Below are 25,635 nucleotides of genomic sequence, written 5' to 3' on the forward strand. Positions count from 1 at the left end.
CCGAAGCAATTTCTGTGTTTTATACACAATTTGAAGGTCCAAGGGATACAGTAAACCTGCACTATTGCATCGTAATAAAATTCTGGTAACCCAGGAGCCGCTCAAAGCACAAACTCATAGAAGATTCACTCTTCTTGTACTTAAGTCGGCATTGTCCCTTTTGTATTCAATCACCATGCAATATCTGTGTTTCATGGTCAATGTGAAGTTCGAAGGGATACAGTAAACCTGCACTGATGCTTCGGGATCTAATATTGGTCTGCCAGGAGCCGCTCCAACCACAAACTCTTAGAAGATTCACTGTTCTTGTACTTAAATGGGCATTGTGCTCTTTGTATTCAATCCCGATGCGATTTCTGTGTTTCATGGTCAATGTGAAGGTACAAGGGATACAGTAAACCCGCACTGGTGCATCGGAATCTAATACTGGTCTCCCAGGAGCCGGTGAAAGCACAAATTCCTAGAGGATTCATTCTTCTTGTACTTAGTCGGCATTGTCCCTTTTGTATTCAATCTCCATGCAATTTCTGTACTTCATGGTCAATGTGACGGTCAAAGGGATGCAGTAAACGTGCACTGGTGCATCGGAATCTAATACTGGTCTCCCAGGATCCGCTCAAAGAACAAACCCTTAGAAGATTCACTCTTCTTGTACTTAAGCCGGTATTGAGCATTTTGTATTCAACACCGGGGCAATCTCTATGTTTCATGGTCAATGAGAATGTCCAAAGGATACAGTAAACCTGCACTGGTTCATCGGAATGTAATACTAGTCTCCCATGAGCCGCTAAAACCACAAATTCTTAGAAAATTCACCTTCTTGTACTTAAGTCGACATTGTCCCTTTTGTATTCAATCTCCATGCAATTTCAGTACTTCATGGTCAATGTGACGGTCAAAGGGATACAGTAAACGTGCACTGGTGCATTGGAATTTAATTCAGGTCTCCCAGGAGACGCTCAAAGCTTAAAGTCTTCGAAGATTCACACTACTTGTGCTTTAGTTGGCATTGTGAGTTTTGTATTCAATCCCGATGCGATTTCAGTGTTTCATGGTCAATTTGAAGGTCCAAGGGATACAGTAATTCGGCACTGGTGCATCGGAATCTAATACTGGTCTGCCAGAAGCCGCTCAAACCACAAACTTCTTGTACTTAAGTTGGCATTGTGCCTTTTGTATTCAATCCGGATGCAATTTCTGTGTTTCATGGTCAATCTGAAATCCATGGGATACAGTAAACCTGCACTGATGCATCGGAATCTAATATTGGTCTGCCAGGAGCCGCTCCAACCACAAACTCTTAGAAGATTCACTGTTCTTTTACTTAAATGGGCATTGTGCTTTTTGTATTCAATCCCGATGCGATTTCTGTGTTTCATGGTCAATGTGAAGGTACAAGGGATACAGTAAACCTGCACTGGTGCATCGGAATCTAATACTGGTCTCCCAGGAGCCGCTGAAAGCACAAATTCCTAGAGGATTCATTCTTCTTGTACTTTAGTCGGCATTGTCCCTTTTGTATTCAATCTCCATGCAATTTCTGTACTTCATGGTCAATGTGACGGTCAAAGGGATGGAGTAAACGTGCACTGGTGCATCGGAATCTAAAACTGGTCTCCCAGGAGCCGCTCAAAGAACAAACCCTTAGAAGATTCACTCTTCTTGTACTTAAGCCGGTATTGAGCATTTTGTATTCAACACCGGGGCAATCTCTATGTTTCATGGTCAATGAGAATGTCCAAAGGATACAGTAAACCTGCACTGGTTCATCGGAATGTAATACTAGTCTCCCATGAGCCGCTAAAACCACAAATTCTTAGAAAATTCACCTTCTTGTACTTAAGTCGACATTGTCCCTTTTGTATTCAATCTCCGTGCAATTTCTGTACTTCATGGTCAATGTGACGGTCAAAGGGATACAGTAAACGTGCACTGGTGCATTGGAATTTAATTCAGGTCTCCCAGGAGACGCTCAAAGCTTAAAGTCTTCGAAGATTCACACTACTTGTGCTTTAGTTGGCATTGTGAGTTTTGTATTCAATCCCGATGCGATTTCAGTGTTTCATGGTCAATTTGAAGGTCCAAGGGATACAGTAATTCGGCACTGGTGCATCGGAATCTAATACTGGTCTCCCAGGAGCCGCTCAAACCACAAACTCTTAGAAGATTCACTCTTCTTGTACTTATGATGGCATTGTCCATTTTGTATTCAATCCCGATGCAATTACTGTGCTTCATGCTCAATTTGAAGGTCCAAAAGATACAGTAAACCTGCACTGGTGAATCGGAATCTAATACTGGTCTGCCTGGAGCCGTTCAAAGTGCAAACACTTAGAAGATTCACTCTTCTTGTACTTAAGTCGGCATTGTGCCTTTTGTAATCAATCCCGAAGCAATTTCTGTGTTTTATACACAATGTGAAGGTCCAAGGGATACAGTAAACCTGCACTGGTGCATCGTAATAAAAATCTGGTCTCCCAGGAGCCGCTCAAAGCACAAACTCATAGAAGATTTACTCTTCTTGTACTTAAGTCGGCATTGTCCTTTTTGTATTCAATCCCGATGCGATTTCTGTGTTTCATGGTCAATGTGAAGGTCCAAGGGATACAGTAAACCTGCACTGGTGCATCGGAATCTAATACGGGTCTCCCAGGAGCCGCTGAAAGCACAAATTCCTAGAGGATTTATTCTTCTTGTACTTTAGTCGGCTTGGCCATATTGTATTCAATCCCGATGCAATTTCTGTGTTTCATGGTCAATGTGAAGGTCCAAATGATACAGTTAACCTGCACTGGTGCATCGGAATCTAAAACTGGTATCTCAGGAGTCGCTCAAACCACAAGCTCTTAGAAAATTCACCTTCTTGTACTTAAGTCGGCATTGTCCTTTTGTATTCAATCCCGATGCAATTTCTGTGATTCATGGTCAATTTGAAGGTCCAAGGGATACAGTAATTCGGCACTGGTGCATCGGAATCTAATACTGGACTCCCAGGAGCCGCTCAAAGCACAATCTCTTAGAAGATTTACTCTTCTTGTACTTAAGCCGGTATTGTGCATTTTGTATTCATTACCGGTGCAATCTCTATGTTTCATGGTCAGTGAGAATGTTTAAAGGATACAGTAAACCTGCACTGGTTAATCGGAATCTAATACTAGTCTCCCATGAGCCGCTAAAACCACAAACACTTAGAAAATTCACCTTCTTGTACTTAAGACGGCGTTGTCCCTTTTGTATTCAATCTCCATGCAATTTCTGTACATCATGGTCAATGTGACGGTCAAATTGATACAGTAAACGTGCACTGGTGCATTGGAATTTTACAGGTCTCCCGGGAGACGCTCAAAACTTAAAGTCTATGAAGATTCACACTACTTGTGCTTAAGTTGGCATTGTGAGTTTTGTATTCAATCCCGATGCGATTTCTGTGTTTCATGGTCAATGTGAAGGTCCAAGGGACACAGTAAACCTGCACTGGTGCATCGGAATCTGATACTGGTCTCCCAGGAGCCGCTCAAACCTCAAACTCTTAGAAGATTCACTCTTCTTGTACTTAAGTCGGCATTGTCCATTTTGTATTCAATCCCGATGGAATTACTGTGCTTCATGCTCAATTTGAAGGTCCAAAAGATACAGTAAACCCGCACTGGTCAATCGGAATCTAATATTGGTCTGCCTGGAGCCGTTCAAAGTACAAACTCTTAGAAGATACACTCTTCTTGTGCTTAAGTCGGCATTGTGCCTTGTGTATTCAATCCCGATGCAATTTCTGTGATTCATGGTCAATGTGAAGGTCCAAGGGATACAGTAAACCTGCACTGGTGCATCGGAATCTAATACTGGTCTCCCAGGAGCCGCTGAAAACACAAACTCTTAGAAGGTTCATTCTTCTTGTACTTAGGTCGGCATTGTCCATTTGGTATTCAATCCCGATTCAATTTTAGTGTTTCATGGTCAATGTGAAGGTCCAAATGATACAGGCAACCTGCACTGGTGCATCATAATGTAATACTGGCCTCCCAGTAGCCGCTCAAAGCACAAAACCCTAGAAGATCACTCTTCTTGTACTTAAGTCAGCATTGTGCCTTTTGTATTCAATCCCGTTGCAATTTCTGTGTTTCATGGTCAATGAGAAGGTCCAAGGGATACGTTAAACCTGCGCTGGTTAATCGGAATCTAATACTGGTCTCCCATGAGCCGCTCAAACCACAAACTTTTAGGAGATTCACTCTTCTTGTACTTAAGTCGGCATTGTGCCATTTCCAGTCAATCCCGATGCGATATCTGTTGTTCATGGTCAACGTGAAGGCCCAAGGGATAGAGTAAACCTGCACTGGTGCATCGGAATCTAATACAGGTCTCCCAGGAGCCGCCAAAAACACTAACTCCCATGTCGGCATTGTCCTTTTGTAATTAATCCCGATGCAATTTCTGTATTTCATGGTCAATGTGATGGTCCAAAAGATACAGTAAACCGGCACTGGTGCAACTGATTCTAATACTGGTCTCCCAGGAGCTGCTCAAAGCACAAACTCTTAGAAGATTCATTCTTTTTGTACTTAAGTCGGCATTGTTCCTTTTGTAATCAATGCCGATACGATATCTGTGTTTCATGTCCTATGTGAAGGTCCAAGGGATACAGTAAACCTGCACTGGTGCATCGGAATCTAATACTGGTATCTCAGGAGCCGCTCAGACCACAGACTCTTAGAAAATTCACCCTCTTGAACTTAAGTCTGCATTGTGCCTTTTGTATTCAATCCCGATTCAATTTCTGTGCTTCATGGTCAATGTGAAGGTCCAAGGGATACAGTATAAATGCACTGGTACATCGGAATCTAATACCGGTCTCCCAGGAGCCGCTGAAACCACAAACTGCTAGAAGATTCATTCTACTTGTACTGAAGTCGGCATTGTCCATTATGTATTCAATCCCGATGCAATTTCTGTGTTTCATAGTCAATGTGAAGGACAAAATGATAAGGTAAACCTGCACTGGTGCATCGGAATCTAATACTGGTCTCCCAGGAGCCCCTCAATGCACAAACTCTTAGAAGATTCACTCTTCTTGTACTTAAGTCGGTATTGTGCATTTTGTATTCCGTCCCGATGCAATTTCTATGTTTCATGGTCAATGAGAATGTCCAAGGCATACAGTAAACCTGCACTGGTTCATCGGAATCTAATTTTGGGATCTCATGAGCCGCTCAAAGCACAAACTCTTTAGAAGATTCACTCTTCTTGCACTTCAGTCGGCATTGTCCCTTTTGTATTCAATCCCGATGCAATTTCTGTGCTTCATGCTCAATTTGAAGGTCCAAAAGATACAGTAAACCTGCACTGGTGAATCAAAATCTAATAGTGGTCTCCCTGGAGCCGTTCAAAGTAGAAACACTTAGTAGATTCACTCTTCTTGTACTTAAGACGGCATTGTGCCTTTTGTATTCAATCCCGATGAAATATCTGTGGTTCAGGGTCAATGTGAAGGTCCAAGGGATACAGTATACCTGCACAGGTGCATCGGAATCTAATACTGGTCTCCCAACAGCCGCTGAAAGCACAAACTCCTAGAAGATTCACTCTTCTTGCACGTAAGTCGGCATAGTGCATTTTGTATTCAATCCCGATGCAATTTCTGTGTTTCATAGCCAATGTGAAGGCCCAAATAATACAGTCAACTTGCACTGGTGCATCGGAATCTAATACTGGTCTCCCAGGAGCCGCTCAAAGCACAAACCCTTCGAAGATTCACTCATCTTTTACGTAAGGCGGCATTGTGCAATTTGTATTCAATCCCGATGGAATTTCTGTGTTTCATGGTCAATGTGAAGGTGCAAGGGATACACCAAACCTGCACAGGTGCATCGGAATCTAACACTGGTCTCTCTGGAGCCGCTCAAACCACAAACATATAGAGAATTCACCTTCTTGTACTTAAGTCGGCATTGTCCATTTTGTATTCAATCCCGATGGAATTACTGTGTTTCATGCTCAATTTGAAGGTCCAAAAGATACAGTAAACCTGCACTGGTGAATCGGAATCTAATACTGGTCTGCCTGGAGCCGTTCAAAGTACAAACTCTTAGAAGATTCACTCTTCTTGTGCTTAAGTCGGCATTGTGCCTTTTGTAATCAATCCCGATGCAATTTCTGTGATTCATGGTCAATGTGAAGGACCAAGGGATACAGTAAACCTGCACTGGTGCATCGGAATCTAATACTGGTCTCCCAGGGGCCGCTGAAAACACAAACTCTTGGAAGATTCATTCTTCTTGTACTTAGGTCGGCATTGTCCATTTGGTATTCAATCCCGATGCAATTTCAGTGTTTCATGGTCAATGTGAAGGTCCAAATGATACAGTCAACCTGCACTGGTGCATCAGAATGTAATACTGGTCCCCCAGGAGCCGCTCAAAGCACAAATTCTTAGAAGAATCATTCTTTTTGTACTTAAGTCGGCATTGTTCCTTTTGTAATCAATGCCGATACGATATATGTGTATCATGTCCTATGTGAAGGTCCAAGGGATACAGTAAACCTGCACTGGTGCATCGGAATCTAATGCTGGTCTCTCAGGAGCCGCTCAAACCACAAACTCTTAGAAAATTCACCCTCTTGTACTTAAGTCTGTATTGTGCCTTTTGTATTCAATCCCGATTCAATTTCTGTGCTTCATGGTCAATGTGAAGAACCAAGGGATACAGTATAAATGCACTGGTACATCGGAATCTAATACCGGTCTCCCAGGAGCCGCTGAAACCACAAACTCCTAGAAGAGTCATTCTACTTGTACTGAAGTCGGCATTGTCCATTATGTATTCAATCCCGATGCAATTTCTGTGTTTCATAGTCAATGTGAAGGTCAAAATGATACAGTAAACCTGCACTGGTGCATCGGAATCTGATACTGGTCTCCCAGGAGCCCCTCAATGCACAAACTCTTATAAGATTCACTCTTCTTGTACATAAGTCGGTATTGTGCATTTTGTATTCCGTCCCGATGCAATTTCTATGTTTCATGGTCAATAAGAATGTCCAAGGGATACAGTAAACCTGCACTGGTTCATCGGAATCTAATACTGGGATCCCATGAGCCGCTCAAAGCACAAACTCTTTAGAAGATTCACTCTTCTTGCACTTAAGTCGTCATTGTGCATTTTATATTCAATCCCGATGCAATCTCTGTGTTTCATGGTCAATGTGAAGGTCCAAGGGATACAGTATACCTGCACTGGTGCATCGGAATCTAATACTGGTGTCCCAGGAGCCGCTCAAACCACAAACTCTTAGAAGATTCACTCATCTTGTACTTTAGTCGGCATTGTCCCTTTTGTATTCAATCCCGATGCAATTTCTGTGCCTCATGCTCAATTTGAAGGTCCAAAAGATACAGTAAACCTGCACTGGTGAATCAAAATCTAATAGTTGGCTCCCTGGAGCCGTTCAAAGTACAAACACTTAGTAGATTCACTCTTCTTGTACTTAAGACGGCATTGTGCCTTTTGTATTCAATCCCGATGCAATTTCTGTGATTCATGGTCAATGTGAAGGTCCAAAGGATACAATAAACCTGCACTGGTGCATCGGAATCTAATACTGGACTCCCAGGAGCCGCTGAAAGCACAAACCCCTAGAAGATTCACTCTTCTTGTACTTAAGTCGGCATTGTCCATTTGGTATTCAATCCCGATGCAATTTCTGTGTTTCATCCTCAATGGGAAGGTCCAAATGATACAGTCAACCTGCACTGGTGCATCAGAATGTAATACTGGCCTCCCAGAAGCCGCGCAAATCACAAACCCTTAGAAGATCACTCTTCTTGTACTTAAGTCGCCATTGTGCCTTTTGTATCCAATCCCTTTGCGATTTCTCTGTTTCATGGTCAATGAGAAGATCCAAGTGATACGGTAAACCTGTGCTGGTTCCTCAGAATCGAATACTGGTCTCCCATGTGCCGCTCAAACCACAAACTCTTAGGTGATTCACTCTTCTTGTACTTAAATCGTCATTGTGCCTTTTGTATTCAATCCCGATGCGATATCTGTGTTTTATCGTCAATGTGAAGGTCCAGGGGATACAGTAAACCTGCACTGGTGAATCGGAATCTAATACTGGTCTCTCAGGAGCCGCTCAAATCACAAACTCTTCGATGATTCACACTACTTGTGCATAAGTTGGTATTGTGAGTTTTGTATTCAATCAGGATGCAATTTCTGTGTTTCATGGCCAATGTGAAGGTCCGAGGGATACAGTAAACCGGCACTGGTGCATCGGAATCTAATACTGGTCTGCCAGAAGCAGCGCAAACCACAAACTCTTTGAAGATTCATCCCTCTTGTACTGAAGTCGGCATTGTGCCGTTTGTATTCAATCCCGATGCTATAGCCGTGTTTCATAGTCAATGTGAAGGTCCAAGGGATACGGTAAACCTGCACTGGTGCATCGGAATCTAATACTGGTCTGCCAGGAGCCGCTCCAACCACAAACTCTTAGAAGATTCACTCTTCTTGTACTTAAGTCGGCATTGTGCATTTTGTATTCAGTCCCGAAGCAATTTCTGTGTTTTATACACAATGTGAAGCTCCAAGGGATACAGTAAACCTGCACTGGTGCATCGTAATAAAATTCTGGTAACCCAGGAGTCGCCCAAAGCACAAACTCATAGAAGATTCACTGTTCTTGTACTTAAGTCGGCATTGTCCCTTTTGTATTCAATCACGATGCAATTTCTGTGTTTCATGGTCAATGTGAAGTTCGAAGGGATACAGTAAACCTGCACTGGTGCATCGGAATCTAATGTTGGTCTGCCAGGAGCTGCTCCAACCACAAACTCTTAGAAGATTCACTCTTCTTGTACTTAAATCGGCATTGTGCTTTTTGTATTCAATCCCGATGCGATTTCTGTGTTTCATGGTCAATGTGAAGGTCCAAGGGATACAGTAAACCTGCACTGGTGCATCGGAATCTAATACTGGTCTCCCAGGAGCCGCTGAAAGCACAAATTCCTAGAGGATTCATTCTTCTTGTACTTTAGTCGGCATTGTCGATTTTGTATTCAATCCCGATGCAATTTCTGTGTTTCATGGTCAATGTGAAGGTCCAAATGATACAGTTAACCTGCACTGTTGCATCGGAATCTAAAACTGGTATCTCAGGAGCCGCTCAAACCACAAATTCTTAGAAAATTCACCTTCTTGTACTTAAGTCGGCATTGTCCCTTTTGTATTCAATCACGATGCAATTTCTGTGATTCAAGGTCAATTTGAAGGTCCAAGGGATACAGTAATCCGGCACTGGTGCATCGGAATCTAATACTGGACTCCCAGGAGCCGCTCAAAGCACCAACCCTTAGAAGCTTCACTCTTCTTGTACTTAAGCCGGTATTGTGCATTTTGTATTCAATACCGGAGCAATCTCTATGTTTCATGGTCAATGAGAATGTCCAAAGGATACAGTAAACCTGCACTGGTTCATCGGAATCTAATACTAGTCTCCCATGAGCCGCTAAAACCACAAACTCTTAGAAAATTCACCTTCTTGTACTTAAGTCGGCATTGTCCCTTTTGTATTCAAGCTCCATGCAATTTCTGTACTTCATGGTCAATGTGACGGTTAAAGGGATACAGTAAACGTGCACTGGTGCATTGGAATTTAATACAGGTCTCCCAGGAGACGCTCAAAGCTTAAAGGCTTCGAAGATTCACACTACTTGTGCTTAAGTTGGCATTGTGAGTTTTGTATTCAATCCCGATGCGATTTCAGTGTTTCATGGTCAATGTGAAGGTCCAAGGGATATAGTAAGCATGCACTGGTGCATCAGAATCTAATACTGGTCTGCCAGGAGCCCCTCAAACCACAAACTTCTTGTACTTAAGTTGGCATAGTGCCTTTTGTATTCAATCCCGATGCAATTTCTGTGTTTCATGGTCAATGTGAAATCCAAGGGATACAGTAAACCTGCACTGGTGCATCGGAATCTAACACTGGTCTCCCAGGAGCCGCTCAAACCACAAACTCTTAGAAGATTCACACTTCTTGTACTTAAGATGGCATTGTCCATTTTGTATTCAATCCCGATGCCATTACTGTGTTTCATGCTCAATTTGAAGGTCCAGAAGATACAGTAGACCTGCACTGGTGAATCGGAATCTAATACTGGTCTGCCTGGAGCCGTTCAAAGTACAAACACTTAGAAGATTCACTCTTCTTGTACTTAAGTCGGCATTGTCCCTTTTGTATTCAATACCGATGCAATTTCTGTGTTTCATGGTCAATATTAAGTTCGAAGGGATACAGTAAACGTGCACTGGTGCATCGGAATCTAATATTGGTCTGCCAGGAGCCGCTCCAACCACAATTTCTTAGAAGATTCACTCTTCTTAAACTTAAATCGGCATTGTGCCTTTTGTATTCAATCCCGATGCGATTTCTGTGTTTCATGGTCAATGTGAAGGTCCAAGGGATACAGTAAACCTGCACTGGTGCATCGGAATCTAATACTGGTCTCCCAGGAGCCGCTGAAAGCACAAATTCATAGAGGATTCATTCTTCTTGTACTTTAGACGGCATTGTCCATATTGTATTCAATCCCGAAGCAATTTCTGTGTTTCATGGTCAATGTGAAGGTCCAAATGATACAGTTAACCAGCACTGGTGCATCGGAATCCTTAACTGGTATCTCAGGAGCCGCTCAAACCACAAACTCTTAGAAAATTCACCTTCTTGTACTTAAGTCGGCATTGTCTCATTTGTATTCAATCCCGATGCAATTTCTGTGATTCATGGTCAATTTGAAGGTCCAAGGGATACAGTAATTCGGCACTGGTGCATCGGAATCTAATACTGGACTCCCAGGAGCCGCTCAAAGCACAAACTCTTAGAAGATTCACTCTTCTTCTACTTAAGCCGGTATTGTGCATTTTGTATTCATTACCGGTGCAATCTGTATGTTTCATGGTCAATGAGAATGTTTAAAGGATACAGTAAACCTGCACTGGATAATCGGAATCTAATACTAGTCTCCCATGAGCCGCTAAAACCACAAACCCTTAGAAAATATACCTTCTTGTACTTAAGTCGGCGTTGTCCCTTTTGTATTGAATCTCCATGCAATTTCTGTACATCATGGTCAATGTGACGGTCAAAGGGATACAGTAAACGTGCACTGGTGCATTGGAATTTTACAGGTCTCCCAGGAGACGCTCAAAACTTAAAGTCTTCGAAGATTCACACTACTTGTGCTTAAGTTGGCATTGTGAGTTTTGTATTCAATCCCGATGCGATTTCTGTATTTCATGGGCAATGTGAAGGTCCAAGGGATACAGTAAGCATGCACTGTTGCATCGGAATCTAATACTGTTCTGCCAGGAGCCGCTCAAACCACAAACTTCTTGTACTTAAGTTGGCATTGTGCCTTTTGTATTCAATCCCGATGCAATTTCTGTGTTTCATGGTCAATGTGAAATCAAAGGGATACAGTAAACCTGCACTGGTGCATCGCAATCTGATACTGGTCTCCCAGGAGCCGCTAAAACCACAAACTCTTAGAAGATTCACTCTTCTTGTACTTAAGTCCGCATTGTCCATTTTGTATTCAATCCCGAGGGAATTACTGTGTTTCATGCTCAATTTGCAGGTCCAAAAGATACAGTAAACCTGCACTGGTGAATCGGAATCTAATACTGGTCTGCCTGGAGCCGTTCAAAGTACAAACTCTTAGAAGATTCACTCTTCTTGTACTTTAGCCGGTATTGTGCATTTTGTATTCAATCCTGGTGCAATATCTATGTTTCATGGTCAATGAAAATGTCCAAGGGATTCAGGAAACCAGCACTGGTTCATCAGAAACTAATACCGGTCTCCCATGAGCCGCTAAAACCACAAACTCTTAGAAGATTCACTCTTCTTGTACTTTAGCCGGTATTGTGCATTTTGTATTCAATCCCGATGCAATTTCTGTGTTTCATGGTCAATGTAAAGTTCCAAGAGATACAGTAAACCTACACTGGTGCATCGGAATCTAATACTGGTCTGCCAGGAGCCGCTCCAACCACAAACCCTTAGACGATTTATTCTTCTTGTACTTAAGTCGTCATTGTGCCTTTTGTATTCAATCCCGATTGCGATTTCTGTGTTTCATGGTCCATGTGAAGGTGCAAGGGATACAGTAAACCTGCACTGGTGCATCGGAATCTAATACTGGTCTCTCAGGAGCCGCTCAAAGCACAAACTCTTCGATGATTCACACTACTTGTGCATAAGTTGGTATTGTGAGTTTTGTATTCAATCAGGATGCAATTACTCTGTATCATGGCCAATGTGAAGGTCCGAGGGATACAGTAAACCTGCACTGGTGCATCGGAATCTAATACTGGTCTGCCAGAAGCAGCGCAAACCACAAACTCTTTGAAGATTCACCCTTCTAGTACTGAAGTCGGCATTGTGCCTTTTGTATTCAATCCCGATGCTATATCCGTGTTTCATAGTCAATATGAAGGTCCAAGGGATACAGTTAACCTGCACTGGTGCATCGGAATATAATACTGGTCACCGAAGAGCCGCTGAAATCTCAAACTCCTAGAAGAATCTTTCTTTTTATACGTAAGTCCTCATTGTCCATATTGTATTCAATCCCGATGCAAATTCTGTGTTTCATGGTCAAAGTGAAGGTCCAAATGACACAGTCAACCTGCACTGGTTCATCGGAATGTAATAATGGCCTCCCAGGAGCCGCTCAAAGCACAAACTCTTAGAAGTTCACTCTGCTTGTATTTTAGTTGGCATTGTGCCTTTTGTATTCAATCCCGATGCAATCCCTGTATTCAAGGTCAATGAGTAGGTCCAAGGGATACGGTAAATTTGCACTGGTTCATCGGAATCTAATACTGGTCTCCCATGAGCCGCTCAAACCACAAACTCTTAGAAGATTCCCTCATCTTAAACTTAAGTCGGCATTGTGCCTTTTCTATTAAATCCCGATGCGATTTCTGTGTTTCATGGTCAATGTGAAGGTCCAAGGGATACAGTAAACCTACACTGGTGCATCGGAATCTAATACATGTCTCCCAGGAACCGCTCAAACCACAAACTGTTAGAAGATTCACTCTTCTTGTACCTAAGGCGGCATTGTTTCTTTTGTATTCATTCCCGATGCAATTTCTGTGTTTCGTGCTCAATGTGAAGGCCCAAGGGATACATTAAACCTGGACTGGTAAATCGGAATCTAATACTGTTCTCCCTGGAGCCGTTCAAAGTACAAACTCTTAGAAGATTCACTCTTCTTGTACTTAAGTCTGCAATGTGCCTTTTGTATTCAATCCCGATGCAATTTCTGTGATTCATGGTCAATCTGAGGGTCCAAGGGATACAGTATACCTGCACTGGTGCATCGGAATATAATATTTGTCTCCCAGGAGCCGCTCAAAGCACAAACTCTTAGAAGATTTACTCTTCATGTACCAAAGTCGGCATTGTGGATTTTGTATTCAATCCCGATTCAATTTCTGAGTTTCATGGTCAATGTGAAGGTCCAAGGCATACAGTAAACCTGCATTGGTGCATCGGAATCTAATACTGGTCTCCGAGGAGCCGCTCAATGCACTGCCTCCTAGAAAATTCATTCTTCTTGTGCTAAAGATGGCAATGTGCATTTTGAATTCAATCCCGACGCAATTTCTTTGTTTCATGGTCAATGTGAAGGTCCAAGGCATACAGTAAACCTGCATTGGTGCATCGGAATCTAATACTGACTTACCAGGTGCCGGTCAAAGCACAAACTCTTAGAAGATTCACTCTCCTTGTACTCATTCGGCATTGTCGCTTTGTATTCAATCCCAATGCAATTTCTGTGCTTCATGGTCAATGTGAAGGTCCAAGGGATACAGTAAACCTGCACTGGTGGATTAGAATCAAATACTGGACCCCCAGGAGCCGCTCAAAGCTCAAAATCATAGAAGATTCACTCTCTTGTACCTAAGTCGGCATTGTGTTTTTTGTAATCAATCCCGATGCGAGATCTGTTTCATGGTCAATGTGAGGGTCCAAGGGAAACAGTAAACCTGCACTGGTGCATCGGAATATAATATTTGTCTCCCAGGAGCCGCTCAAAGCACAAACTCTTAGAAGATTTACTCTTCATGTACCAAAGTCGGCATTGTGGATTTTGTATTCAATCCCGATTCAATTTCTGAGTTTCATGGTCAAGCCGAAGGTCCAAGGGATACAGCAAACCTTCACTGGTGCAAAGGAATCTAATACTGGTCTCCCAGGAGCCGCCCAAACCACAAAATCTTAGAAAAATCACTCTTATTGTACTTAAGTCGGCATTGACCCTTTTGTATTCAATCTCGATGCAATATCTGTGTTTCATGGTCAATGTGAAGGTCAAAGGGATACAGTAAACCTGCACTGGTTCATCGGAATCTAATACTGGTCTCCCAGGAGCCGCCACGAGCACAAATTCTTAGAAGATTCACTCTTCTTTTACTTATGTCGGCAATGTCCCTTTTGTATTCAAGCCCGATGCGATTTCTGTGTTTGATGGTCAATATGAAGGTCCAAGGGATTCCGTAAACTTGCACTGGTGCATTGGAAACTAATACTGGTCTCCCAGGAGCCGCTCAAAGCACAAACTGTTAGAAAAATCACTCCCCTTTACTTAAGTCGGCATTGTCCCTTTTGTATTCAATCCTGATGCGAATTCTGTGTTTCAAGGTCAATGAGAAGGTCAAAGGGATAGTTTATACCTGCACTGATGCATTGGAATCTAATACTGATCTCCCAGGAGCCGCCCAAACCACAAAATCTTAGGAGATTCACTCTTCTTGTACTCAAGTCGGCATTGTGCCCCATGTATTCAGTCCAGATGCAATTTCTGTGTGTCATGGTCAATGTGAAGGTCCAAGGGATACAGTTAACCTGCACTGGTGCTTCGGAATCTAATACTGGTCTCCCAGGGGCAGCTGAAATCACAAACTCCTATAGGATTATTTCTTCTTGTACTCAAGTCGGCATTGTCCCTTTTGTATTCAATCCGGATGCAACTTCTGTGTTTCGCGGTCAATGTGAAGGTCCAAGGGATACAGTAAACCTGCACTGGTGCATCGGAATCTAATACTGATCTCCGAGGAGCCGCTCAAAGCACTGCCTCTAAGAAAATTCATTCTTCTTGTACCAAAGATGGCATTGATCCTTTCGTATTCAATCCCGATGCAATTTCTGTGTTTCATTGGCAATGTGAATGTCAAAGGGATACAGTAAACCTGCACTGGTTCATCAGAATCTAATACTGGTCTCCCAGGAGCCGCTCCCACCACAAACTCTTTGGAGAGTCACTCTTCTTGTACTTAATTCGGCATTGCGCCTTTTGTATTCAATCCAGATGCAATTTCTGTGTCTCATGGTCAATGTGAAGGTCACTGGGATACAGCAAACCTGCACTGGTGCATCGGAATCAAATACTGGTCTCCCAGGAGCCGCTCACACCACAAACGCTTACGAGATTCACTCTTCTTGTACTCAAGTCGGCATTGTGCCCCATGTATTCAGTCCAGATGCAGTTTCTGTGTTTCATGGTCAATGTGTAGGTCCAAAAGATACAGTCAACCTGCACTGGTGCATCGGAATCTAATACTGGTCTCCCATGAGGCGCCCAAAACACAAACCCTTAGAAGATTCACTCTTCTTGTACTTAAGCCAGCACTGTGCCTTATGTATTTAATCCCGATGGAATTTCTGTGTTTCTTGGTCAATGTGAAGTTCCGAGGGATACAGTAAATCTGCACTGGTGTATCGGAATCTAGTACTGGTCTCCCAGGAGCCGACCAAAGCACAATATCTTAGAAGGATCACTCCTCTTGTACTTAAGTCGGCATTGTGCTTTTTGCATTTAAACCTGATGCAATTTCAGTGTTTCATGGTCAATGTGAAGGTCCAAGGGATACAGTAAACTTGCACTGGTGCATCGGAATCTAATACTGGTCTTCCAGGAGCCGCTGAAAACACAACCTCCTAGAAGATTCATTCTTCTTGTACTTAAGTCGGCATCGTGCCTTTTGTATTCATTTCCGATGCAATTTCTGTGTTTCGTGGTCAATGTGAAGGTCCAAATGATACAGTCAACCTGCACTGGTGCATCGGAATCTAATACCGGTATCCCAGGAGCCGCTCAATGCACAAACTCTTAAAAGATTCACTCTTCTTGTACTTTAGTCGGCATTGTGCATTTTCTATTCAATCCCGATGCGATTTCTCTGTTTAATGCCCAATGTGAAGGTCCAAGAGATAAAGTAAACCTTCACTGGTGCATCGAAATCTGTTACCGGTCTCCCAGGATTCGCTCAAAGCACAATTTCTTCGAAGATCCACTCCTCTTGTACATATTCGGCATTGTCCCTATTGTATTTAATCCCAATGCAATTTCTGTGTTTCATGGTCAATGTGAATGTCAAAGGAATACAGTAAACGAGCACTCGTGCATCGGAACCTCATACTGGTCTCACAGGAGCCGCTCAAAGCAAAAACGCTGAGAAGATTCACTATTATTGTACTTAAGTCGACATTGACCCTTTTGTATTCAATCTCGATGCAATTTCTGTGTTTCATTGTCAATGTGAAGGTCAAAGGGATACAGTAAACCTGCACTGGTGCATCGGAATCTAATACTGGTCTCCGAGGAGCCGCTCACACCACAAACTTTTAGGAGATTCATTCTTCTTGTACGTAAGTCGGCATTGTGCCTCTTGTATTGAATCCAGATGTTATTTCTGTGTTTCTTGGTCAATGTGAAGGTCCAAAAGATACAGTCAACCTGCACTGGTGCATCGGAATCTAATACTGGTTTCCCAGGAGCCGCCCAAAGCAAAAACTCTTAGAAGATTCACTTTTCTTGTACTTAAGTCGGCATTGTGCCTTATGTATTAAATCTCGATGCAATTTCTGTGTTTCATACTCAATGTGCAGGTCCAAGTGATACAGTAAACCTGCACTGGTGCATCGGAATCTAATACTGGTCTGCCACGAGCCGCCCAAAGCACAAACTCTAGGAAGATTCACTCTTCTTGTACTTAAGTCGGCATTGTGCCTTTTGTAAACAATCCCGACGCAATTTCTCTGTTTTATGGTCAATGTGGAGGGCCAAGGGATACAGTAAACCTGCACTGGTGCATCGGAATCTAATACTGGTACACAAACTCTTAGAAAACTCTCTCGTCTTGTACTTAAGTCGGCATTGCCCCATTTGTATTCAATCCCGATGCAATTTCTGTGTTTCTTGGTCAATGTGAAGGTCCAAGGGATACAGTAAACCTGCACAGGTGCATTGGAATGTAATTCTGGACTCCCAGGAGCCGCTCAAAGCTCAAACTCTTTGAAGATTCACTGTTCTTGTACTTAAGTCGGCATTGTCCCTCTCGTATTCAATGCCGATGCAATTTCTGTCTTATGGTCAATGTGAAGGTCCAAGGCATGCAGTAAATGTGCACTGGTTAATTGGAATGTAATACTGGTCTCCCAGGAGCCGCTCAAACACAAACTCTTAGAAAATTCATTCTTCTTGCTCCTAAGTCGAAATTGTCCCCTTTGTATTCAATTCCAATGCAATTTCTGTGTTTCATAATCAATGTGAAGGTCCAAGGGTTACAGTAAACCGGCACTGGTACATCAGAATCTAATACTGGTCTCCCAGGAGCCGCTCAAAGCACTAACTCTTAGAAGATTCACCCATCTTGTACTTAAGTTGGCATTGAGCTTTTGTATTCAAACCCGACGCAATATCTGTGGTTCATGGTCAATGTGAAGGTCGAAGAGATACAGTAAACCTGCACTGGTGCATCGGAATCTAAAACTGGGCTCCCAGGATCCGCTCAAACACAAACTCTTAGAAGATTCTCTCTTATTGTACTTAAGGCGGCATTATCCATTTTGTAAACAATCCCGATGCAATTTCTATGTTTCAGGTCAATGTTAAGGTCCAAAGAATACAGTAAATCTGTACTGGTGCATTGGAATCTAATACTGGTCTCTCAGGAGCCGCTCAAAGCACAAACTCTTAGAAGATTCACTCTTCTTGTAAAGTCGGCATTGTCCCATTAGTATTCAAACCCGATGCAATTTCTGTAAATCATGGTCAATGTGAAGGTGCAAGGGATACAGTAAACCAGCACTTGTGCATCGGAATCTAATACTGGTCTCCCAGGAGCCGCACAAATCACATACTCTTAGAAGATTCACTCTTCTTGTACTTCAGTCGGCATTGTCCCTTTTGATTTCAATCACGATGATATTTCTGTCTTTCATGGTCAATGTGAAGGTCCATGGCATACAGTAAACCTGCACTGGTGCATCGAAATCTAATACTGGTCTCCCAGGAGCCGCTGAAAGCACAAATACTTAGAAGATTCACTCATCTTGTACTTAAGTTGGCATTGCGCCTTTTGTATGTATTCCCGATGCAATTTCTGTGTTTCATTGTCAATGTGAATGTCCAAAGGATACAATAAACCGGCACTGGTGCATGGGAATCTAATACTCTTCTCCCAGGAGCAGCTCAAAGGACAAACTCTTCTTGTACTTAGGTCGGCATTGTGCTTTTTGTATTCTATCCCGATGCAATTTCTGTGTTTCATGGTCAATGTGAAGGTCCAAGGGATACAGTAAACCTGCACTGGTGCATCGGAATCTAATATTGGTTTCCCAGGAGCCGCATAAATCACAAACTTTTAGAAGACTCACTCATCTTGTACTGAAGTCGGCATTGTCTCTTTTGTATTCAATCCCGATGCAATGTCAGTGTTTGATGGTCAATGTGAAGGTCCAAGGGATACAGTAAACCTGCACTGGTGCAACGGAATATAATACTGGTCTCCCATGAGCCGCCCAAAGCAGAAACTATTAGAAGACTCTATCGTCTTGTACTTACGGCGGCATTGTCCTTTTGTATTCAATCCCGATGCAATTTCTGTGTTTCATGGTCAGTGTGAAGGTCCAAATGATACAGTCAACCTGCACTGGTGCATCGGAATCTAATACTGGCTTCCCAGGAGCCGCTCAAAGCACAAACTCTTAGAAGATTCTCTCTTCTTGTACTTAAGTCGGCAATGTGCCTTTTGTATTCCATCTGGATGCAATATCTGTGATTCATGGTCAAAGTGAAAGTCCAAGTGAGACGGTAAACCTGCACTAGTGCATCGGAATCTAATACTGGTCTCACAGGAGCCGCTGAAAGCACAAATACTTAGAAGATTCACTCATCTTGTACTTAAGTTGGCATTGCGCCTTTGTATGTATTCCCGAAGCAATTTCTGTGTTTCATTGTCAATGTGAATGTCCAAAGGATACAATAAACCGGCACTGGTGTATCGGAATCTATACTCTTCTCCCAAGAGCAGCTCAAAGCACAAACTCTTCTTGTACTTAGGTCGGCATTGTGCTTTTTGTATACAATCCCGATGCAATTTCTGTGTTTCACGGTCAATGTGAAGGTCCAAGGGATACAGTAAACCTGCACTGGTGCATCGGAATGTAATTCTGGTTTCCCAGGAGCCGCACAAATCACAAACTTATAGAAGACTCACTCATCTTGTACTTAAGTCGGCATTGTCCCTTATGTATTCAATCCCGATGCAATTTCAGTGTTTGATGGTGAATGTGAAAGTCCAAGGGATACAGTAAACCTGCACTGGTGCAACGGAATATAATACTGGTCTCCCATGAGCCGCTCAAAGCAGAAACTATTAGAAGATTCTATCTTCTTGTACTTACGGCGGCATTGTCCTTTTGTATTCAATCCCGATGCAATTTCTGTGTTTCATGGTCAATGTGAAGTCCAAATGATACAGTCAACCTGCACTGGTGCATCGGAATCTAATACTGGCTTCCCAGGAGCCGCTCAAAGCACAAACTCTTAGAAAATTCTCTCTTCTTGTACTTAAGTCGGCATTGTGCCTTTTGTATCCAATCTCGATGCAATATCTGTGTTTCATGGCCAAAGCGAAAGTCCAAGGGAGACGGTAAACCTGCACTAGTGCATCGCAATCTAATACTGGTCTCTCATTAGCCGCTGAAAGCACAAACTCTTAGACGATTCACTCTTCTTGTACTTAAGTCGGTATTGCGCCTTTTGTATTTAATCCCGATGCAATTTCTGTGTTTCATTGTCAATGTGAAGGTCCAAGGGATACAGTAAACCGGCACAGCTGCATCGGAATCCAATACTGGTCTCCCAGCAGCCCATAGCACAAACGCTTCTTGTACTTAGGTCGGCATTGTGCCTTTTGTATTTAATCCCGATGCAATTTCTGTGTTTCATTGTCAATGTGAAGGTCTAAGGGATTCAATAAACCAGCACTGGTGCATCGGAATCTAATACAGGTCTCCCCGGAACCGGTCAAACCACAAACTGTTAGGAGATTCTATCTTCTTTTGCTTATGTTGGCATTGTGCCTTTTGCATTCAGTCCCGATGCAATTTCTGTGTTTCTTGATCAATTTGAAGGTCCAAGGGATACAGTAAATCATCACTGGTGCATCGGAATCTAATACTGGTCTCGCAGGAGCCGCTCAAAACACAAACTCTTAGAAGATTCATTCTTCTTGTTCTTAAGTCGGCATTAAGCCTTTTGTATTCAATCCCGAAGCAATTTCTATGTTTCATTGTCCAAGTGAAACCGCAAGGAATACGGTAAACCTGATCTGGTGCATCGGAATGTAATACTGGTCTCCCAGGAGCCGCTCAAAGCACAAACTCTTAGAAGATTCACTCTTCTTGTACTTAAGTCGGCATTGTCCCTTTTGAATACAATCCCGATGCCATTTTTGTAATTCATGGTCAATGTGAAGGTCCAAGGGATACTGTATAGCTGTACTGGTGCATCGGAATCTAATACAGGTCTCCCAGGAGCCGCTGAAAGCACAAACACATAGAAGATTCACTCATCTTGTACTTAAGTCGGCACTGCGTATTTTATATTTAATCCCGATGCAATTTCTGAGTTTCATTGTCAATGAGAAGGTCCAAGGGATACAGTAAACCTGCACTGGTGCATCGGAATCTAATACTGGTCTCCCAGGAGCCGCTCAAAGCACAAACTCTTCGAAGATTCACACTTCTTGTACTTAAGTCAGCATTGTCCTTTTGTATTCAATGCCGATGCAATTTTGTGTGTTTAATGGTCAAAGTGAAGGTCCAAGGGATACAGTAAACCAGCACTGGTGCATCGGAATCTAAAACTGGTCTCCCATGAGCCGCTCAACGCACAAACTCTTAGAAGATTCACCCTTCTTGTGCTTATGTTGGCATTTGTCCTTCTGTATTCAATCCCGATGCATTTTCTGTGGTTCATGGTTAATGTGAAGGTCCAAGGGATACAGTAAACCGGCACAGCTGCATCGGAATCTAATACTGGTCTCCCAGGAGCCGCTCAAAGCACAAACTCCTAGAAGATTCACTCTTCTTGTACTTAAGTCGGCATTGTGCCTTTTCTATTCAATCTCGATGCAATATCTGTGTTTCATGGTCAAAGTGAATGTCCAAGGGATACGGTAAACCTGCACTGGTGCATCGGAATCTAATACTGGTCTCAGATTAGCCGCTGAAAGCACAAACTCTTAGACGATTCACTCTTCTTGTACTTAAGTCGGCATTGCGCCTTTTGTATTTAATCCCGATGCAATTTTTATGTTTCATTGTCAATGCGAAGGTCCAAGATATACAGTAAACCGGCACAGCTGTATCGGAATCTAATACTGGTCTCCCAGGAGCAGCTCATAGCACAAACTCTTCTTGTACTTAGGTCGGCATTGAGCCTTTTGTAATTAATCCCGATCCAATTTCTGTGTTTCATTGTCAATGAGAAGGTTCAAGGGATACAATAAACCTGCACTGGTGCATCGGAATCTAAAACAGGTCTCCCCGGTACCGCTCAAACCACAAACTGTTAGGAGATTCACTCTTCTTTTGCTTAAGTTGGCATTGTGCCTTTTGTATTCAATCCCGATGCAATTTTTATGTTTCATTGTCAATGCGAAGGTCCAAGATATACAGTAAACCGGCACAGCTGCATCGGTATCTAATACTGGTCTCCCAGGAGCAGCTCATAGCACAAACTCTTCTTGTACTTAGGTCGGCATTGAGCCTTTTGTATTTAATCCCGATCCAATTTCTGTGTTTCATTGTCAATGTGAAGGTCCAAGGGATACAGTGAACCTGCACTGGTGCATCGGAATCTAATTCTGGTTTCCCAGGAGCCACACAAATCACAAACTGTTAGAAGACTCACTCATCTTGTACTTAAGTCGGCATTGTCCCTTATGTATTCAATCCCGGTGCAATATCAGTGTTTGATGGTCAATGTGAAAGTCCACGGGATACAGTAAACCTGCTCTGGTGAAACGGAATATAATACTGGTCTCCCATGAGCCGCTCAAAGCAGAAACTATTAGAAGATTTTATCTTCATGTACTTACGGCGGCATTGTCCTTTTGTATTCAATCTCGATGCAATATCTGTGTTTGATGGCCAAAGTGAAAGTCAAAGGGAGACGGTAAACCTGCACTAGTGCATCGCAATCTAATACTGGTCTCTCATTAGCCGCTGAAAGCACAAACTGTTAGACGATTCACTCTTCTTGTACTTAAGTCGGTATTGCGCCTTTTGTATTTAATCCCAATGCAATTTCGGTGTTTCATTGTCAATGTGAAGGTCCAAGGGATACAGTAAACCGGCACAGCTGCATCGGAATCCAATACTGGTCTCCCAGCAGCCCATAGCACAAACTCTTCTTGTACTTAGGTCGGCATTGTGCCTTTTGTATTTAATCCCGATGCAATTTCTGTGTTTCATTGCCAATGTGAAGGTCTAAGGGATACAATAAACCAGCACTGGTGCATCGGAATCTAATACAGGTCTCCCCGGAACCGCTCGAACCACAAACTGTTAGGAGATTCTCTCTTCTTTTGCTTATGTTGGCATTGTGCCTTTTGCATTCAGTCCCGATGCAATTTCTGTGTTTCATGGTCAATGTGAAGGTCCAAGGGATACAGTAAATCAGCACTGGTGCATCGGAATGTAATACTGGTCTCGCAGGAGCCGCTCAAAACACAAACTCTTAGAAGATTCACTCTTCTTGTACTTAAGTCGGCATTAAGCCTTTTGTATTCAATCCCGATGCAATTTCTGTGTTTCATTGTCCAAGTGAAACCGAAAGGAATACGGTAAACCTGATCTGGTGCATCGGAATGTAATACTGGTCTCCCAGGAGCCGCTGAAAGCACAAACACTTAGAAGATTCACTCATCTTATACTTAAGTCGGCACTGCGTATTTTATATTTAATCCCGATGCAATTTCTGAGTTTCACTGTCAATGTGAAGGTCCAAGGGATACAGTAAACCTGCACTGGTGCATCGGAATCTAATACTGGTCTCCCAGGAGCGGCTCAAAGCACAAACTCTTCGAAGATTCACACTTCTTGTACTTAAGTCAGCATTGTCCTTTTGTATTCAATGCCGATGCAATTTTGTGTGTTTAATGGTCAAAGTGAAGGTCCGAGGGATACAGTAAACCAGCACTGGTGCATCGGAATCTAAAACTGGTCTCCCATGAGCCGCTCAACGCACAAACTCTTAGAAGATTCACCCTTCTTGTGCTTATGTTGGCATTTTGCCTTCTGTATTCAATGCCGATGGATTTTGTGTGGTTCATGGTGAATGTGAAGGTCCAAGGGATACAGTAAACCGGCACAGGTGCATCGGAATCTAATACTGGTCTCCCAGGAGCCGCTCAAAGCACAAACTCTTAGAAGATTCACTCTTCTTGTACTTAAGTCGGCATTGTGCCTTTTGTATTCAATCTCGATGCAGTATCTGTGTTTCATGGTCAAAGTGAATGTCCAAGGGATACGGTAAACCTGCACTGGTGCATCGGAATCTAATACTGGTCTCCCATTAGCCGCTGAAAGCACAAACTCTTAGACGATTAACTCTTGTTGTACTTATGTCGGCATTGCGCCTTTTGTAGTTAATCCCGATGCAATTTTTATGTTTCATTGTCAATGCGAAGGTCCAAGATATACAGTAAACTGGCACAGCTGCATCGGAATCTAATACTGGTCTCCCAGGAGCAGCTCATAGCACAAACTCTTCTTGTACTTAGGTCGGCATTGAGCCTTTTGTATTTAATCCCGATCCAATTTCTGTGTTTGATTGTCAATGAGAAGGTTCAAGGGATACAATAAACCTGCACTGGTGCATCGGAATCTAATACAGGTCTCCCCGGAACCGCTCAAACCACAAACTGTTAGGAGATTCACTCTTCTTTTGCTTAAGTTGGCATTGTGCCTTTTGTATTCAATGCCGATGCAATTTCTGTGTTTCATGGTCAATGTGAAAGTCCAAGGGATACAGTAAATCAGCACTGGTGCATCGGAATCTAATACAGTTCTCCCAGGAGCCGCTGAAAAACACAAAGACTTATAAGATTCACTCATCTTGTACTTACGTCGGCACTGCGTTTTTTGTATTTAATCCCGATGCAATATCTGTGTTTCATTGTCAATGTGAATGTCCAAGGGATACAGTAAATCTGCACTGGAGCATCGGAACCTAATACTGGTCTCCCAGGAGCAGCTCAAAGCACAAACTCTTCGAAGATTCACTCTTCTTGTACGTAAGTCACCATTGTCCTTTTGTATTCAATGCCGATGCAATTTTGTATGTTTAATGGTCAAAGTGAAGGTCCAAGGGATCCAGTAAACCAGCACTGGTGCATCGGAATCTAAAACTGGTCTCCCATGAGCCGCTCAACGCACAAACCCTTAGAAGATTCACTCTTCTTATACTTATATTGGCATTTTGCCTTTTGTACTCAATCCCGATGCAATTTCTGTGTTTCATGGTCAATGTGAAGGTCCAAGGGATACAGCAATCCTGCACTGGTGCACCGGTATCTAATACTGGTCTCCCAGGAGCCGTTCAAATTACACTCTTAGAAGATTCAATCTTCTTGTACTTAGGTCGACATTGTACCTTTTGTATTCAATCCCGATGCAATTTCTGAGTTTCATGTTCAATGTGAAGTTCCAAGCAAAACAGTATACCTGCACTGGTGCATCGGTATCTAATACTGGACGCCCAGGACAGGTTGAAAGCGCAAACTCTCATAAGATTCACTCTTCTTGTACTTATGTCGGCATTGTCCATTTTGTATCCAATCTCGATGCAATTTCTGTCTTTCACGGTCAATTTGAAGGTCCAAGGGATACGGTATAGCTGCACTTGTGCTTCGGAATCTAATTCATGTCTCCCAGGAGCCGCTGAAAGCATAAACACTTAGAAGATTCACTCATCTTGTACTTAAGTTAGCACTGCGTTTTTTGTATTCAATCCCAATGCGATTTCTGTGTTTCATGGTCAATGTGAAGGTCCAAGGGATACAGTAAACCTGCGCTGGTGCATCGGAGTCCAATACTGGTCTCCCAGGAGACGCTCAAAGCACAAACTTTTAGAAAATTCACTCTCCTTGTACTTAAGTCGGCATTGTGCCTTATGTATTCAAACCCGATGCAATTTCTGTGTTTCATGGTCAATGTGAAGGTCCAAGGGATACAGTTAAACAGCACTGGTGCATCGGAATCTAATAGTGG

The sequence above is a fragment of the Schistocerca piceifrons genome, chromosome X, assembly GCF_021461385.2.
Source record: "Schistocerca piceifrons isolate TAMUIC-IGC-003096 chromosome X, iqSchPice1.1, whole genome shotgun sequence".
Lineage (NCBI taxonomy): Eukaryota > Metazoa > Arthropoda > Insecta > Orthoptera > Acrididae > Schistocerca > Schistocerca piceifrons.